At 45.1% G+C, this 16,742-nt stretch overlaps 1 long non-coding RNA gene across 1 annotated transcript; it reads left to right on the top strand.

Annotated features, from left to right (window-relative positions):
• Positions 1-1,122: 1,122 nt before the first annotated feature.
• Positions 1,123-6,647, top strand: LOC102453427 (uncharacterized). Its single transcript, XR_332362.4, has 3 exons — positions 1,123-1,273; positions 4,314-4,444; positions 6,432-6,647. It is a non-coding gene; the product is annotated as an uncharacterized LOC102453427 (long non-coding RNA).
• The last annotated feature ends 10,095 nt before the right edge of the window (positions 6,648-16,742 follow it).

The following is a 16,742-nucleotide window of genomic DNA, read 5'->3' as shown; positions in this document are numbered from 1 at the left end:
AGAGCATGGCAGGAATGTAAAAGGAGAGAGGTGACAGTCTGGGTGACTCCTTGTGTTCCATTGGGCAGAGAATTATCTTGTGCCTCTTCTCCTTTTCCTGTGCAGAAAGTGGCATGTGAGGAGACCAGCACCTTCCAACAGGAGTTGACATAGAGGAAAGGAGAGGGACAGCTCTCTGCCTTGCCACAGCTCCTCATTGCCCTATTGATGTCGTCCTTGTCATGAATTCTCATTCTTCATCCACTCCCCTCTACTTTTTGCTGTGGTGCTTCCAAATGGGAGATTATGGAGGGAAAGAGGAAGAAGGTGAGTGGAAGAGGATCTATGAAGGGGCCTGTGAACCTTTGCAGGTGTTTGTGTTATGTAGGCTCTGAACCCTGGTGAGAAATGAGAATGAATCCCCCACAGAATGTTGAGGTATCATGCAACCCCTTAGAGCCTGTCTTACATATTCCTGACTTGCACTATAAGCCCAGTCACTTCTTGTTCCTCCAGTTCTGAAATAATGAAACAAAACCTGAAGGGTGCTTGGCACCAGCAAATGGAACTGGATGTCCCATGTTTGATGTATCCACATTTTACGTCTCTACTTTAGACAAGTTATTGTTAATGCTGAAGCTTGTTATGTGAGAACAAGCTTTAAAAAAAAGATTTTCACCTCTCTCTTATGGATTTTGATGCACATTAGGAAGTTTCTATAAATTCCAGAAAAATAGTGATTAAATATTGTACAAAACAAATACACAGATGCACATACATGCATCCTAGGCACAGCTGTATTCTGAAGTTCTTCTTTGTAAAAGGACCCTCATTTGAATTTAATAGAAGTCTATCCATTTTTCAGAGGCCTTTTGCTCACACAGTAGTTGTTTGCTAGGTGTAAATATACATATTACAACTACTTATGGAAAGGAATTATTAACTGTCTTTTTCTGAAATTCTCCAAGAATTCTTTTATGGTGCTGTACCAATAATAATCATTATTATTAAGCAAAATACAGGACTATGTAGCACTTTAAAGACTAACACGGCTACATTTCTATCATTATTATTAACTGATTGCAGCACACACTTCATAAGTGTGCAATGTTTCAAAACAAGATTTCAACAGCATTTCACAATCCGCTGTAGACCATAAATAGAGACTCTCCATACCCTCTCTAGGTTGGAGTCTTTTCTCTCCAGTGACATTGAGTTCCCAGCCAACCTTCAGCCATGAAGATTCTCTACCTTCTCTTTGCTGTCCTCTTCCTGGTGCTTCAAAGCTCTCCTGGTAAGATCTTAATTAACTGAAGGGAGAATATACAAGGACTATTGTGAATCTATGCTAAGATTTCCTAAAACTTTGTATCATAATTTTTTCAGCTTTTTATTTTTCATCCATTTGATATTTGAGTGTAGAGTGTAGGGTGAGAAAAATGCCTATAATACACCTATTAAGAGCCATTCCGATTTGGCTGAACCGGTAATAATATCTCTAACTTCTGCCTGCTGAAATCCTACGGGGATTGGTTTTTGCCACTACACTAGTCAAACTTTTTATAAAAGATTTTTAAAAAACCATAAAATCATCACCTATAAAGTTAGCGGGTGACAAAAATTCAGGGACAGAAACTGTAACAGAGAGATGTAGATCACCTGGTAAGCTGGGAACAAGTAAACAATCATAAGGCTAAATATAAATGTATGGGTCTAGGAACAAAAATGTTGGTAATTCCATCCTGGTAAGCAGGGACTCTGGGCACACCTACACAGCAGGGGAAAACCCGAATTAAGGTACACAACTTGAGCTACGTCAATTGCATAGCTTAAGTTGAAATAGTTTAATTTGGCTTTTGATGCTTTTACACTGCAGGAAGTCTAAGAAAGAGCACTCTTCCTCCGACTTCCTTTACTTCTCGTAAAATGAGGGTTACAGGAGTCGGAGTAAGAAGTCCTCCATCTCTCCATTATTTCGAAATAATGGCTTGCTGCATAGACACGCTCTTTGTTACTTCGGAATAACATTCGTTATTCTGAAATAACGCTGCTGTCTAGACATGAGCTCTGAAAAAAAGATTTGTAGATTCTGGATGGATTATCAGCTAAGAATTGCTAAAAGGGTTCATAGGTACCTTGGCTGCATAAAGATGGAAATCTCAAGTAGGAGTAGAGAGATTATGTTACCTGTGTATTTTGCATTTCCTGCTGTGACCACTTCTGGAATACTGTGTCCAGTAATAACTCAGAAAATATCCTGATGCCCTATATAAATCCATGGTACTCCCAGATCTTGAATACTATCTGCAGATGTCACCCTATCACAAAAAAAGATAAATTAGTATTAAGAAAGTTACAGAGAATGGCAACTAAAAGGATTAGGGGTGTGAAACAGCTATGTGAGAAGACATTAAAAGGATTGGGTCTTTTTAGCTTCCTCTTTCTGTGGCCTATAGTAATGAAAATACCCTTGGTCTAAGGGATTAAAGTGTTTGGATTGAAGTGTGTGGAGTAACAGGGTCTGTGAATCACATTCTCCTTTGATGAAATGACAGACTTTCTAGGGGCTAGTACTATCCAGGAGGGTACTGAACAGTACAAGGTGCACATTTCTGGGAGATAAAGCCTGGACTGAGAGTTGGCAGGTGTCTCTGTGCAGCATAATTTAGGAGTGACCTGCTAGACATATTCCTATAATTGCTCTGGGAGTGACTTTCCATGCTAGAGGCTGTGCAGGGCTGGATTTATGGAGCCCTATCAGTACGGTAAAACTCCAATAGTCCGGCATCCAATAGTCCGGCACTCCTCATAGTCCAGCATCAAAAAGGCAAGAGCCTAGTGAGTGAGCTTCGGCAAAAAATCAGTCACAAGGTATCAGCGGCAGCAGCTGAACTGAGCAAAAAGGGTAAAAAAGGGTTAAAAAAACTAAAACATTACAGTATACTGTATACAGTATGTACAATAAAAAGGGTTAAGAACACTTTATATACAGTATATAATGTATACAGTATATATATATATATATATAACCATCTTATTGTACCTCCTGATAGTCCGGCATATCTGATAATCCGGCACCACCTAGATCCCATAGGCTCCGGATTATCGGAAGTCTACCGTACTATTAAACTGGTAAACAGCCAGGGGTGGGCGGGAGAAGGGTGACAATATTTTAGAGATGTGATTTCATAATCTCCAGTAACATACTAATGCATTTTTAAAAAATGAATGTTAAACTAAGGTCCTATAGATTTACACAGTACATTCAGACACTGACAGTATATACCTGGGGGTGGCAAATGCCTGTTAATTGGTTTCATTACCAATCGAATGGCTGTTTCACTTATTTGATGTTCTGCTAATACATCTGGCAGGTTTTTTTATTTCACTTTTAAGTGAACTAGAACTAGATCCTCTCTGGAGGAAGCACAACCACAGAACAGAAACAGGAAGAGGCAGGTGGGTGAACATTAAAACCTAGTGGTACCCCAAATTTTCAGGTGCCCTACACAGCTCTGCGTATGGGAGAGGATGGCTCTGGGGCTGTGTGTAAGCAGGCCCAGGAGTGATTGCTTTCACAGTGGAGCAGTGTGTGAGGCATACCAGGTTGAAGAGCTGGGGGGACATGGCTGTCGAGTGGTCCTGACTGTGCCTTGGAGAATGTTACATTGCAGGCATGAAGGAAAGCAAAGCTGCAATCTAGTATAAAATATAATATCCTAAATGTACATTTTCATAAGGGCCAGCCTGGCAATTGGTCACTGAAAAAGAAACCCATGTGCTGAGTCTTCACAAGCATGTCTGTGCAGAGTTTGACAATCAGGCGTTCAATCTAAAAGGGGGTGGTTTAAACCCATCTGTTTCTAAAAGTACCAGCCATCCGATCCAGTGCTGGGCCGGTTCATCCATGCTCAGCCAGCCAGCCTTTAGATACTGCCTGCTACATCATTGTTTGGAACCAACAAGCAACAAAATCACTGCAGCAGTCATGGTGAGGCAGTCACGGTGAGAATATCGCTTTGCATTCTGTACAGGGGTGGGGCTGTGAAGGACACCCACGTGTAGCCTGGCAGTTCTGAAATGGAAAGCACTTCTGCTGAATTAATTCCCTCTGTTCAATTCATAGGGACAGCTGTTGAGTGGGCACAAAACAAGAGACATTCTTATATTATCAAAGACCTAGTGAAATGGGCACAGGGAGATAACATGGCTGACTTGACCTTTTCTCTGTAAACTGGAAATTCAGCTAATGGAACATGCCCGTCATGCTGCAGTCACACCTCTTGGTAACACTAATGTGTGAAGGAAAATCAAGACTCTTTTTCTGTGTGCAGGATACACCCAGTTTATCAGTAACTCCGCTGCATGTTATCGTGCTCGGGGCACATGCCGCCGTCTGTGCATCGGCAGCCGATTGATTGGAACCTGCGGTCAAGGGCAGAATTGCTGCAGGAGGAGGAGATGAGTAAGTTTGGATTCTGTAAGTAAGACATGATAGTGTGAACAGAATATTGGTGTCTCTCTATAGCTGCTGTTTCATGACCTTGGTGGCTCAGAACACAGGGTGCAATTCTGGGACATGGGACAAAGGAAACTTTTCTGCTGCCCCGATTTTGGACTCTCTCAGGTGTTCAAGTTAGAATTAGAATCGCCTGATAGCTATTTTACTAAGGCTGACCATAGCCTGTCCACAACTCAGAGCATCCCAGAGATTCTACAGTGCTCAGTGCCACTGAATTTTTCCCTTTGGGTATGTCTACACTGCAAGCTTATTTTGAAATAAGCTATTCTGAAAGGCTTTGTCTACACTGCAAGCTTTTGCGGCAGAAAATAAGCTAAGAAGGGGCTCATTAGCATGAGTCGTGATGTCATTAGCATATTTTCTGCTGATTCTTTTTGCACAAGGGGTTTTTGCACAAAAGAAGCAGTGTAGCCGCTTCCATTTTGCACAAAACTCCTGTTTTCAGCAAGATCCTTATGCCTCTCCCGGATCTTGTGCAAAATGGGGGTTTTGCACAAAATGGAAGTGGCTACACTGCTTCTTTTTGTGAAAAAACCCTTTGCACAAAAAGAAACAGCAGAAAACATGCTAATGATATCGTGACTCATGCTAATGAGTCCCTCATTAGCATATTTTCTGCCACAAAAACTCGCAGTGTAGACATAGCCGAATAGTTATTCCGAAATAGCTTATTTCAAAATAGCACATCTACACTGCAGGGAGGCCTCAAAATTAGTCCGAGGCAGGCTTCCCTAATGTAGACGTGCTATCTCAAGTTAGAGCCCTAGGACGCACTGGGGAGGAATAACTTAGAATGGCCCTGGTGAGGGGCTATTTTGAAATAGCAGCAGTGGAGGGTCTACACACACCTTATTTTGAAATAGCTATTTCGGAACAGGGGTTATTCCTCGTAGAATGAGGTTTACAGATTTTGGAATAAGCCATCTGTTACTTCGAAATTATTTCAAAATAACGGAACAGCTGTGTAGACGCTCAGATTGTTACTTCAAAATAATGTTAGTTATCTCAAAATAGCAGTGCAGTGTAGACGCACCCTTAGAGACCCAATAACATCCAGCACCACTTCAGGAAGATGCTTGCAAGCAGAGCTGCCTTAGGTCCTGTATCGCTCCTGTATTGCAGTTACTCCACCCAACCCATTCTAAAACTCCTCAATTGCCAATATGGCTTCATGCATAGTCAGTGTCTGTAGTCAGGCTGTGGTGTACAGCTGCACTGTTGTTTCATGTAAGCAGATGGAAAACCACCAGGAAGGGCTGCAGTACATTTCCCAGGAGAGAGCCTGTGGGACGTGTCTCCTCTGTATCATTATGCAGCACCTATGAGAACAAAATAGCTGCTCCTTTTTCGGAGGGTTGCGTGTAATAGGAGGGGAGATCCATGTTCAGAAGTTAGGCACATATATTTCAGGAGCCAGGTGGGCAGCCACTTTGCATGTTTCAACATAGACACGGGAACTTCAGGTGTGGCGGATGCTGCATCACCCCCATGTTTTACGCAAGGGTCCCACTTCCAGCCCCATGCAGACAACGCTGCCAATCCCACCCTCCCCATCTGTGGCCTGATCTTTGGCCCCATTTCCCCTGTTCACTTCCCCGTTTCCCAGAGACATGGCCCTGCTCCCAGCCCCCGCTGTGGAGAGAGAGATGGATGGAAGTAAGGGGGGTGGCTTTTAGCACCCCTACCATTAAAACATTCCAGTACATTGTTTTTGGATATAACTGTTTATCTTCATTACAACTCTGTAGCAGTATGTTGACGTGAAGAAAATGAATCCCCTTTTCTGGAGCTAGCCAGGAAAATCTGTACTCACTATTCAAGGATGGGGAAATTGTTGCTCTGTCTTCATTTTAAACACAGGCCATATTTTTCTCGTCTCAATGGACACAGAGCATGAGAGTTTCTTTCTTTCTTTTTTTTCTTTTTTCAGGTCAGCCAGTGAGTGATGGCAGCAGAGACTGGCAATGAAGGATCTCTGGGAATTTGGCAGATGACGCATGGCTTCCAAAATCATCGCATGCTTCTCAATTGGCCTGCAAAGAATCTCGCAAGCTGGAAAATTCCACAAGGGAGCCCTTGTGGCATATCTAATAGCTGCTTCTTCGCCTTTTAATAAAAGGATCTGCTTATGGTGGTACATTGCAAACCTTTGTGTGTGTTTTCATTAGCACGCGGAGAATGGTCTGCTATTTCTTTGTCCATAAAAATCCCTTTCTTCATTTAGGTAAATTAAGTATACATTAGAGGAAAGGTCTCTGTCGTATGTTAAAACCCAGGGTGTTGCTGAACCAGGAGATCTACATATTTATATGACTCAGACAGCTGATATTGATAAATCTTTGCCTTTCCTTGGTCCTTATACCAAGCCGTTTGCTTGTTATCAGAAGAGTTGGGTTCCCTAACATCCATGCCAGTGTTTCATGGCCTGGTGACTTTCTCTCTCCTCCCCTTGCTTCCCAAATGTCTCCACCACTAGGGCACTTCTCCTGTACCTGAACTTCCATGTGCAGGAGCCGGAGTGGAGTGGAAGTATCCTTGAGAGGTTATTTAGCTCAGTCCTCTACACTCACGGCAGGACTAAGCATTTTCAAAACTCTCTTTGGCAGGTGCTTGTCTAACCTGATCTTAAAAATCTCCTATAAAGGAGAACCCTCAAACCTCTTAGTTCATTTATTCCAGTGCCTACATACTCCAACAATTTGGGAATGTTTCCTAATGTCCAATCTAAACTTCCCTTGCTGCAATTTAAGTCCATTGCTTCTTGTCCTATAACTCAGAAGCTAATCAGAACATTTCTCCCTCCTAATTGTAACAACCTCTCATATATTTCAAAACTGTTCTCATGTCCCCTCTCCGTGTTCTCTTCTCCAGACTAAACAAACCCATTTTTCCCATCTTCCCTCATAAGCTATGTTTACTAGATCTGTAATCATTGTTGTTGCTCTTCTGTAATTCATCCACATCTTTCTTAAAATGTTCACATCTTCCCCAGAACAGGACACAATACTCAAGCTGAGGCCTAATCAGTGCAGAGTAGAGTGGAAGAATTATGTCTTGTGTCTGCTAACAACCTAGAATGATGTTTTCTTTCTTTGCAATGGCATCACACTGTTGACTCATATATTAGCTTGAGGTCCACTATGATCCCCAGATTCCTTTCTGCAGGACTCCCTCCTATTCACTCATTTCCCATTTTGTGTGTGTGTGACTGATTGTCACTTCCTAAGTAGAGTACTTTGCATTTCTCCTGATGGAATTCCACCTGATTTACCTCAGACCATTTCTCCAGTTGGTTCAGATTATTTTGAATTTTAGTTGTATCTTCCAAAGCATTTGCAACCCCTCCCAGCTTGGTATCTTTGGCAACCTTTATAAGTGTACTCTCTACACTATTACCTACATTATTGATTACATTAAACAGAATGGATGTGTCTACACTGCACCCCTTTTCCGGAAAAGGGATGCAGATGAGACAAGTCGGAATTGCAAATGCAGCGGGGATTTACATTTTCCCCGCTGCATTTGCATGAACATGGCTGCCGCTTTTTTCCGGCTCGGGGCTTTGCCGGAGAAAAGTGCCAGTCTAGACAGGGATCTTAAAATCAGGAATAAGGGCTTCATTTTCCGAAAGATCCCTGTCTAGACTGGCGCTTTTCTCCGGCAAAGCCCCGAGCCGGAAAAAAGCGGCAGCCATGTTCATGCAAATGCAGCGGGGAAAATGTAAATCCCCGCTGCATTTGCAATTCCGACTTGTCTCATCTGCATCCCTTTTCCAGAAAAGGGGTGCAGTGTAGACACAGCCAACTAGTCCCAGAACTGAGCTCTGTGGGACCCCACAGGATATACCCTTCCAGCTTGACTGTGAACCACTGATAACTACTCTGTGGGAATAATTTTCCTACCACTTGTAGCTGTGAGGGGGCTTTCCCTTTACCATGGCCCTTGCTTTTTGTCACAGAGATAGCAAGCCGAAGACTAAAAATCTGAAGTGCAGGAAATGAAACATTTATTGGGGTTAATTCCAAACCAGCATATTCATAGTGCTACACCCCAGCAGAATCTGTGTCCTCAGTCCCACCTCCTCCGTCTTAGCAGGCCCCAGTATACCTGCACTGCACACCCCTAGTCCCAACCCTTATATATTATCATCATACATGAGTTTGGAGGGTGTTGAAACTAGGGTCTTTGTCCCACCCCTTTAGCATCCCATGGGAGGAGTAAAGGGATGGGTTTGTGTTCTGGCCAAGGCCAGGCATTTCTTTGGCTTTTAGTATTTTTGTGGCCTCCTTCTCTTACCTCTCCCCCTCCCATCCCATCATCCTCTCTTGTCCCTCCTCACTAACTGCTTGACTTTGGCTTGAGAGTCAGCCTTCCATTGTATGTTCCCTCCCTATCTGAAACCCTTGCCACGTTGTTCGTTCTGTTTCTGTTCTCCTTCGTCACTAGTTTACTTCTGACACCATGTCATGTCCTTCTTGTAAACAGTAGATTGCAAGGCTGCTACTAGCAAGTCAGGCTTCTGTATCACATATGGACTGGTCACAGAGCTTCCTTCTCAGGGAGATACTCACCGGGTGCCAGATGTCCCAATTTTATAGGGACAGTCTTGATATTCTGGGCTTTGTCTTATATAGGTGCCTTTTATCCCCCTATTCCATGTCCTGATTTTTCACACTTGCTAACTGATCACTTTAGATACACTCCAGATGCATTCACAGTAAAATCCTTTAATATTATTCCAGGCACAGCAGAAGTTAGTTCATGCTCCATCTAGTGGCTGCAAGGAATAATACAATTTAGGATGCCATTACAGCCAAATCTCACTAATAGGGAAAAATAATAATAATAGTAGCCGTGTTAGTCTGATCTTGCTGAAACTAAAGACAGGACTATGTAGCACTTTAAAGACTAACAAGATGGTTTATTAGGTGATGAGCTTTCCTGGGCCAGACCCACTTCCTCAGATCAAATTGTGGAAGAAAATTGGCATGGCCATATATACCAAAGAGATACGATCAAAAAAAGTGAACACACATAAAATTGACAAATCAGATTTTAGAATGGGGGGAGGGGTGGTGAGGGGATGAGGTTAGTGTCTAGGAGATAATGATATTAGGAGTGATAACTGGGGAAGCTATCTTTGTAATGGGTAAGATAATTAGCTAATGGATGTCGCATTATAAAGCCAGACTTCTGGGCATTTAACACCTCATGTTTACATCAAGAGCTAAGTACTGGGACACTTCCAGCCTACTTAATTAGCCTCATTAGCAGCGGTCCTACAATTGACAGATACTTTCCCCTCCCCTTCTTTTTCTGTTATAAATTCTGGGCTCCTGTTAACCCTTCACAGCTCATCTGATGAAGTGGGTTATGCCCACGAAAGCTCATATTTTTGTTAGTCTCTAAGGTGCCACAGGACTACTTGTTGTTTTTAATAAAAAAAGAAAACAGTAGAGGGAAAATGCCCCTCATGCTAAAATTGCAACTAGTATTTACCCTGCTCCACTGAAGTATAGCTAAGGTTCATCTTTTGTACAGGATTTGACCCCACTCAGAGCTTCCTATTGCAATGTCAATTGGGGGTGAATGGTACAGGGCATGTCCCCACTATACTGTACCCTACAAATGCTGCACACAAAGGCTGTGTCCAGACTCCATGCCTCCGTCGACGGAGGCATGTAGATTAGCCAGCTCGGAAGAGGGAAATGAAGCCGCGATTAAAATAATCGCGGCTTCATTTAAATTTAAATGGCTGCCCCGATCTGCCGATCAGCTGTTTGTCAGCAGATCGGGAGAGTCTGGACGCGATGCCCCGACAAAGAAGCCTTTCTTCATCGACACAGGTAAGCCTCGTGAAACCAGGTTTACCTGTGTCGATGAAGAAAGGCTTCTTTGTCGGGGCATCGCGTCCAGACTCTCCCGATCTGCCGACAAACAGCTGATCGGCAGATCGGGGCAGCCATTTAAATTTAAATGAAGCCGCGATTATTTTAATCGCGGCTTCATTTCCCTCTTCCGAGCTGGCTAATCTACATGCCTCCGTCGACGGAGGCATGGAGTCTGGACACAGCCCAGGGGTCATTTGCTGTGCAACGGAGATTCAGGAGTCCACAAATGCGTATGTAGGTAAAGGATTATTCATAGACAAAAAGAAAGGCTGAGAGTTAAAACTGTTAAAAGAATCAATCAGTTTACTGTATTCGTAGGACTATTTGCTATTCTCCTATTTCCAACCAAGCTTATTTAAGATTGTCAGTGGCTCTATAGAATGAGGATTGAAAGGAGGCTTTAAGTCACTTCTCAAGTGCCCAAATTCTGGGATGCTTTGGGGTTGCAGTGTCTTCAGTATGTTGGAATAATACTGGTGATTGTTCCGACAGCCACACCCTTGGCTAGGCTACGTATGGCTGGCTCCACAGCTTGGAAACTCCCAGAATCTCCAGGGTGTTCAGTGCTATAGAAATTGCACCTCTGAGACCTGCCAAACCCAACGGCAGCTTTAGCTCCTGCCTGCAAGCAGTTGCAAGGGTGGCTATGTAGGACCATGAGCAGAGAGAGAATCATGAGCTTTAGTGGGCAAAACCCACTTCCTCAGATGAGTTGGAGCAGAAAAGGACCATTTACAACCCTGTCCTGCTCACACACTGGTGACCCTCTTCCCTCAGCTCCTTAAAGGTATCTATTCAAGTCTAATATTTGGCTGGAGCAGCTTATACTCATGGAGACTGGGCAAGAAACAGCTCCATGGCCTAGATCTTTCAGAACTGAGAAAATAACAAGGAAGAATGAAAGGAAAATCCACAGGTCACGGCGTATCTCACCTCAGGATCAGTCTGGAGCAACTCAGAGACCAAAATGGCTGTTCTCTGTTGATAAATGATATATTCAGTCATTTTCTCTTACTTTGCTTCAGTATGAAATATACTCAAGAGACCAAATAACCAACATCAGTCCGGTTCATTAATAAGGTACAGGAAAAAGGTTCTTTACAAACCAGTCCCCAAAGGGTTGCCCCAAGCAGACATGTTATATTCCCCATGTGCATGAAACATGCTCCTCCAAAGCTATGCCTCTACAGCTACTTGTTTACCAGTAAAAGGTAACATGTAGGTCATGATATATATAGTAGCCCAGTGTCTGTGAGTCTGTAATGCTGAAATGCTGGCTGTTCCCTCTGGGGGGCGCTGTTGCCTGAAATGCTGGCTGTTCCCTCTGGGCGGCCCACGCTGCATGGAGAGTGCGGGGCCCAAACGGCCACTTGCTCCCCCGCGGTGGCCTGGCTGAGCAGCGCAGAAGTTAGCCGAGTGCCATGGAGGGAGGCGAAGGGGGGCGGGGCGGTGACGTGCAGCATGACATCAGCTCCAGGCCCCGCCCCCTGGCCGTGAATGTCACCGCCCCGCCCCTCTTCGCCTCCCACCGTGGTACTTGTCTGACTTCTGGGCTGCTCAGCAAGGCTGCCATGTGGGAGCAAGGGGCGCAAGCGACCGTTTGGGCTCCACACTCCCCATGCAGCACGGTCCACCAAGTGAGAGGCAGGAGGGGGAGAAGAAGAGAAAGAGAGAGAGGCAGGAGGCAGAGGAGAGCTGAGAGACACAGAGAGTGGGATGCAGTAGGAGGAGGAAAGAGAGAGACCGGAGGCTCAAGAGAGAAGACCGACGTGGAGGAGAGACCTGAAAATCCCGTCTTATGATGGGCTAATTGGCTAGTTGGAAAATAGATTCAGCCAATTAGCTTTGCTTTTATTTTTTTCATGTAGGTACTGTAGTGTTTCTCTTAGCTTTGCTCAGAACCAATCATGCATTCCAAGTAATGATGCACCCTTATCTTTGTTTTGGGTACATACATTCCAGGTATGAATAAGCATGAAGACACATTCTACATTTCTACCATGATGAATAAGTTTGTGGGGGTATCGCTCTTTCTGTTTTTATAAGGAAACAATTATATGTCCTGATGCAGATAGTTTCCCTCTCTACTTAAGCCAAAACTTGTTTCAGGTAATCCAAGGTCATGGGATACTTAGCATAAGTGAACAAACATACAGGCTAATCTGGGCTCTATAACTGCTTGTGATGGGGTGTCTGCCCCACACTGGCCCTATAAGGGTTGAAACCCAGCCCTGGAAGAAGGGGCCAGAGAACAAAGCCTCAAGATGGTGCAGATACTGTCAATAAGGGCCTAGCTGGGGCTGTATCAGTAAGGGCTTCTGGAGTGGAGGAGGGACACTCTTGCTCTAGCTGGGGAGCAGAAGGGACCTGGCTGCCAGAGAAGCTGGAGCCTTCCTGAGACAGACCACTGCTGGGGAAAGGCAGGAAGAGCTCAGGAAGCTCTGGCCTGACCTCACTCCCAGATTGCAGGGCTTGAGGCCAGGCCTGAGGGCACTAGGGCTGCAGGGACACAGCCAGACAGAAAAAGGCAGAAGGTCCACACCCCCTTGATGAGTGGCCATGTCAGACTGCAGTTGGCCAGTGGGGTTAGGTGAAGACTGGCAGTGGGTCCCTGAGGCCAGGTGGGTGTAGCAGAATTGGAAGGGTGGGAGTCCTTGGGAGGGGAGGACCTCAGAGTGCAGGAGCATCGACCTAGGACAGTCCTATGAGGAAAGGGCACCATGGGCAGGAAGGGACACAGAGCTGAGCCAACAGAAGACCTGCAACTGAGGATGGGACCAGGGCCAGATTAAGGGGGAGGCTAGCCAGGCAGGTGCCCAGGGTGCCAACCTATGGGAGGCACCTGATGGCAGCTGTAAGGGGTGCCGCGCGCCCAACCTCGCAGTGCCCCTTAAAGCTGCCATCGGGCACCGCGTGCCCAATGGCAGCTATAAGGTGCACAACGCACTGGGGGGCAGGGCCGCGCATGTGCCGTGTGCCCAGTTGCAGAGCCACATATGCATCGCGCACCCGCTGCCCGGAGCGAAGGAATGGCTCGAGCCGGCCCTGGCTGAGACACAGACCAGTGGAGAACACTCTGAGGAAGGAGCGCTGATTTCCTGAGTGGCCAGCAGGAGGTGCCACAGCGGTGTGGGCTCACCCCATGACCCTGCTATATTTGAGGGTATACTTAACGTTCATTATATCTGTAGGTTGGCTAGTGCAGCTTAGATAATGCTGTTCAGAACTTTAAACTGCAGGGGACAAAAAATAAAAGTCTAAGAGTTTGGAGCTTAGCTTACACCTCAGAGATGTACGTGCAAAGTCAGCCACTCATGTCCCACTAGAAAATCACACTCCTCATAGAATATTTACCCATGCACAACTGTGCACTTGCCCGACATAGCCTAACTGTCCATGAGTATCCTGTCATGAAATAACCAGTCATTAAAGAGTTTTCATCTACTCTTCTTTGGGGACTATTCAAGGTGCCTCAAATGAATCTCTACCACCCGCTTACAAAGTGAGAGAGCTTTATGTGAAATCCTCTCCAAAGACCAGCCATTTGCAAAACACATTCTCTTCTCTGGCCTCCCCAAACCCTACGCTTTCCCAGTGTAGGCTAGCGATTTACATCCCTCAAGTATCATTATCCTCAAGTGGCCTGTCCCGTGTCTTCTAGACACCAGTCTGCTGCTGTGCACCCCAATTCACCACACCCTCACACCGGGCATTTAGATGTGTTTAGAAGAAAACCAAACTGAAATTCATCTCACGCAGCTTGAGAGAAAGATTCAAATAAAAGGAAGTGTAAGCAGAGTTACAGCTAAAAAATACTTCCTCAGATGACTCCATGCATCTGACCGAGTGGTTTGTACCCAGGAAAGCTGATGCCCAAATAACTGTTAATCTTTAAGGTACCACAGGACTCCTTGTTGTTTTAGCTAAAAGAAAAACATAAAACACAATCTGTAGCCTGTAGTTAGTAATACGTTTCTTTCCTGTTTAATAATGTCTTGCTCACCCAATGGTTAGTCCTGATGGCTCCTGTCCAGTTCAGAAAGTGGAATCTACTTTTCCGGAGACGAGGATGTAGCAGAATTCTCCGCCTCCATAGAGGTGGTGTAGAACACACACTTCACAGTGGGTAACAGATGCTTGTTCTCACAAGCGCTCTCTCTTCAATGCAATTGAATAAGTGCCAGTCCACTTTAAGGAAGCTCCGTACATTTCTCTTTGCTTTTCTTCTTCTACAATTTCACAACAATTACAAACCTTGGTGTCTTTACTCAGAATTTCTTTTAATGGTTTGAACATGAAGGCTCCTACAATTAGGTATGTAAAGGGTTCACTGGTTAACCGGTTACCCAGGAAGCGTGCCCCTTACCCGCATGCTTACCTGTGTAACCGGTTAGTGGGTAGGGGGCTTCTCCAGCTCCCCCAGGCCAACCACACTGAAGTGTACCACAGGTGCGGGGGGTGCGCTCCCATCCAGCATGGTAAAATTAATGTTGTAACATAGCCAGGGAATCAGTAGGAAGAGACTTTCTCTATCATTAAAAACCAGAGATGCAGCTTGAAGGCAGGAGAAATGAAGCTGGAATCTCCATGCTAACAACCATACTTTGCTCTTGCAGCTGGTTCACTGTTTCACTGAGCATGCTCAGAGATTCCCGCTCCAATCAGGCCTGCTAGCGTAATGTGGACAGGCAGAATCATCCTGATCTACAAGCCAGCTGGCTCTCAGCTAAGGCTGTAGAGCAGACTCATTACCTGCTTGCCAGGAAAATTGTGCAGTTAATTTGTGAATGGGAAGGGCTTGGCTCTTCCAAGAGGGTACATGTTAATGTCATTATAATTAGATTATTCTTTATTAGGTGAGAATTCTCCATGTAACACAGGTGCTCCTGGGTATCTACCAGTCTAATTACATCTTGGTGTGCCAGGATCTGCCTCTGTGTGGAAATGGAGCCATACTGAGGGCTCTCTCAGAACAGAGGTAGCTGCCATGGAAAAAAAAAAAAGAGCACAGGCCCCGTGCCAGTTTCTCCTTTGCTGTTATTCTGCAGTTTGTGGGTTCAATATGAACAGTACATAACGGTGCATTTGCAGTGTTACAACATGCCTGGTCTGGTGTAAAATGAGGAATTGCCACATCCTGCTATGAAGGCATGGGGATTCCTGTTCCCCAGAATCTACTGTTTTAGACAGTTTCTGCATCTGTCTGTCTGTGTGTCCATCTATCTAGCTGTGAGTCTGTTTGTTCAAGAACTGCTCTTTAACGGCAAGAGCTAGAACCACCAAATTTGATATGCAGCTTCCTTCTATCCTAACTTAAAGCAAGGTCAGAGGTTCGTTGTGCCAGGGAAATGGGATGTCCCTGAAATGTGATTATTTTTCATAAAACAGAAAGGGAGGACTGTGAGGGCAGGGATAGTTATATTTATGAGTGACTACCGTGGATGGTGGATGGAGGGAAGCTTCTAATATGCCAAGAAGGCTAATGGTATAGTAGGTTGCATTAGGAGGAGCATTGCCAGCAGATCTAGAGAAGTGATTATTCCCCTTTATTCGGCTCTGGTGAGGCCACATCTGGAGTATTGTGTCCAGTTCTGCCTCCCCGCCCCCACTATAGAAAGGGTGTGCACACATTGGAGAGGGTCCAGCAGAGGGCGACCAAAATGATTAGGGGGCTGGAGCACATGACCTATGAGGAAAGACTGAGAGTATGTCTACATTAGCCCCTAGTTCGAACTAGGGAGGGTTATCTTGGAATCCTGCTTTTCTGTTGCATGTAGACACAGGCAGTTACTATGGGCTAGTCAGTTTCCAAAATGGCGACCGGCCGGGAATATACTAATCAAGCATGGGATATTTAAATCCCCCACTTCATTAGCAATTTCGGTCGCCCTCATTAGCCTCCCTAGTTCAAACTAGGGAGCTTGTGTAGACGTACCCTGAGGGATTTGGGCTTATTTAGTTTGCAGTAGAGAAGAGTGAGGGGGGATTTGATAGCAGCCTTCAACTTCCTGAAGGGAGGTTCCAAAGAGGATGGAGAGAGGCTGTTCACAGTAGTGACAGATGGCAGAACAAGGAGCAATGGTCTCAAATTACAGTCGGAGAGGTCTAGGTTGGATATTAGGAAAAACTATTTCACTAAGAGGGTTGTGAAGCCCTGGAATGGGTTACCTAGGGAGGTGGTGGAATCTCCATCCCTAGAAATTTTTAAGTCTCGGCGGCTTGGTTGGTTTAGTTGGGATTGGTCCAGCCTTGGGCAGGGGCTGGACTTGATGACCTCCTGAGGTCTCTTCCAGCTCTATGACTCCATGACTGTTTGAAGGGAGGATTCTACCATGAGAGGACTGTAGATA

Source organism: Pelodiscus sinensis, chromosome 3, assembly GCF_049634645.1.
Source record: "Pelodiscus sinensis isolate JC-2024 chromosome 3, ASM4963464v1, whole genome shotgun sequence".
In the NCBI taxonomy this organism is placed as follows: Eukaryota; Metazoa; Chordata; order Testudines; family Trionychidae; genus Pelodiscus; species Pelodiscus sinensis.
Note: the sequence above shows the minus strand (reverse complement) of the source record. Positions and strands in the feature narration are given on the sequence as shown.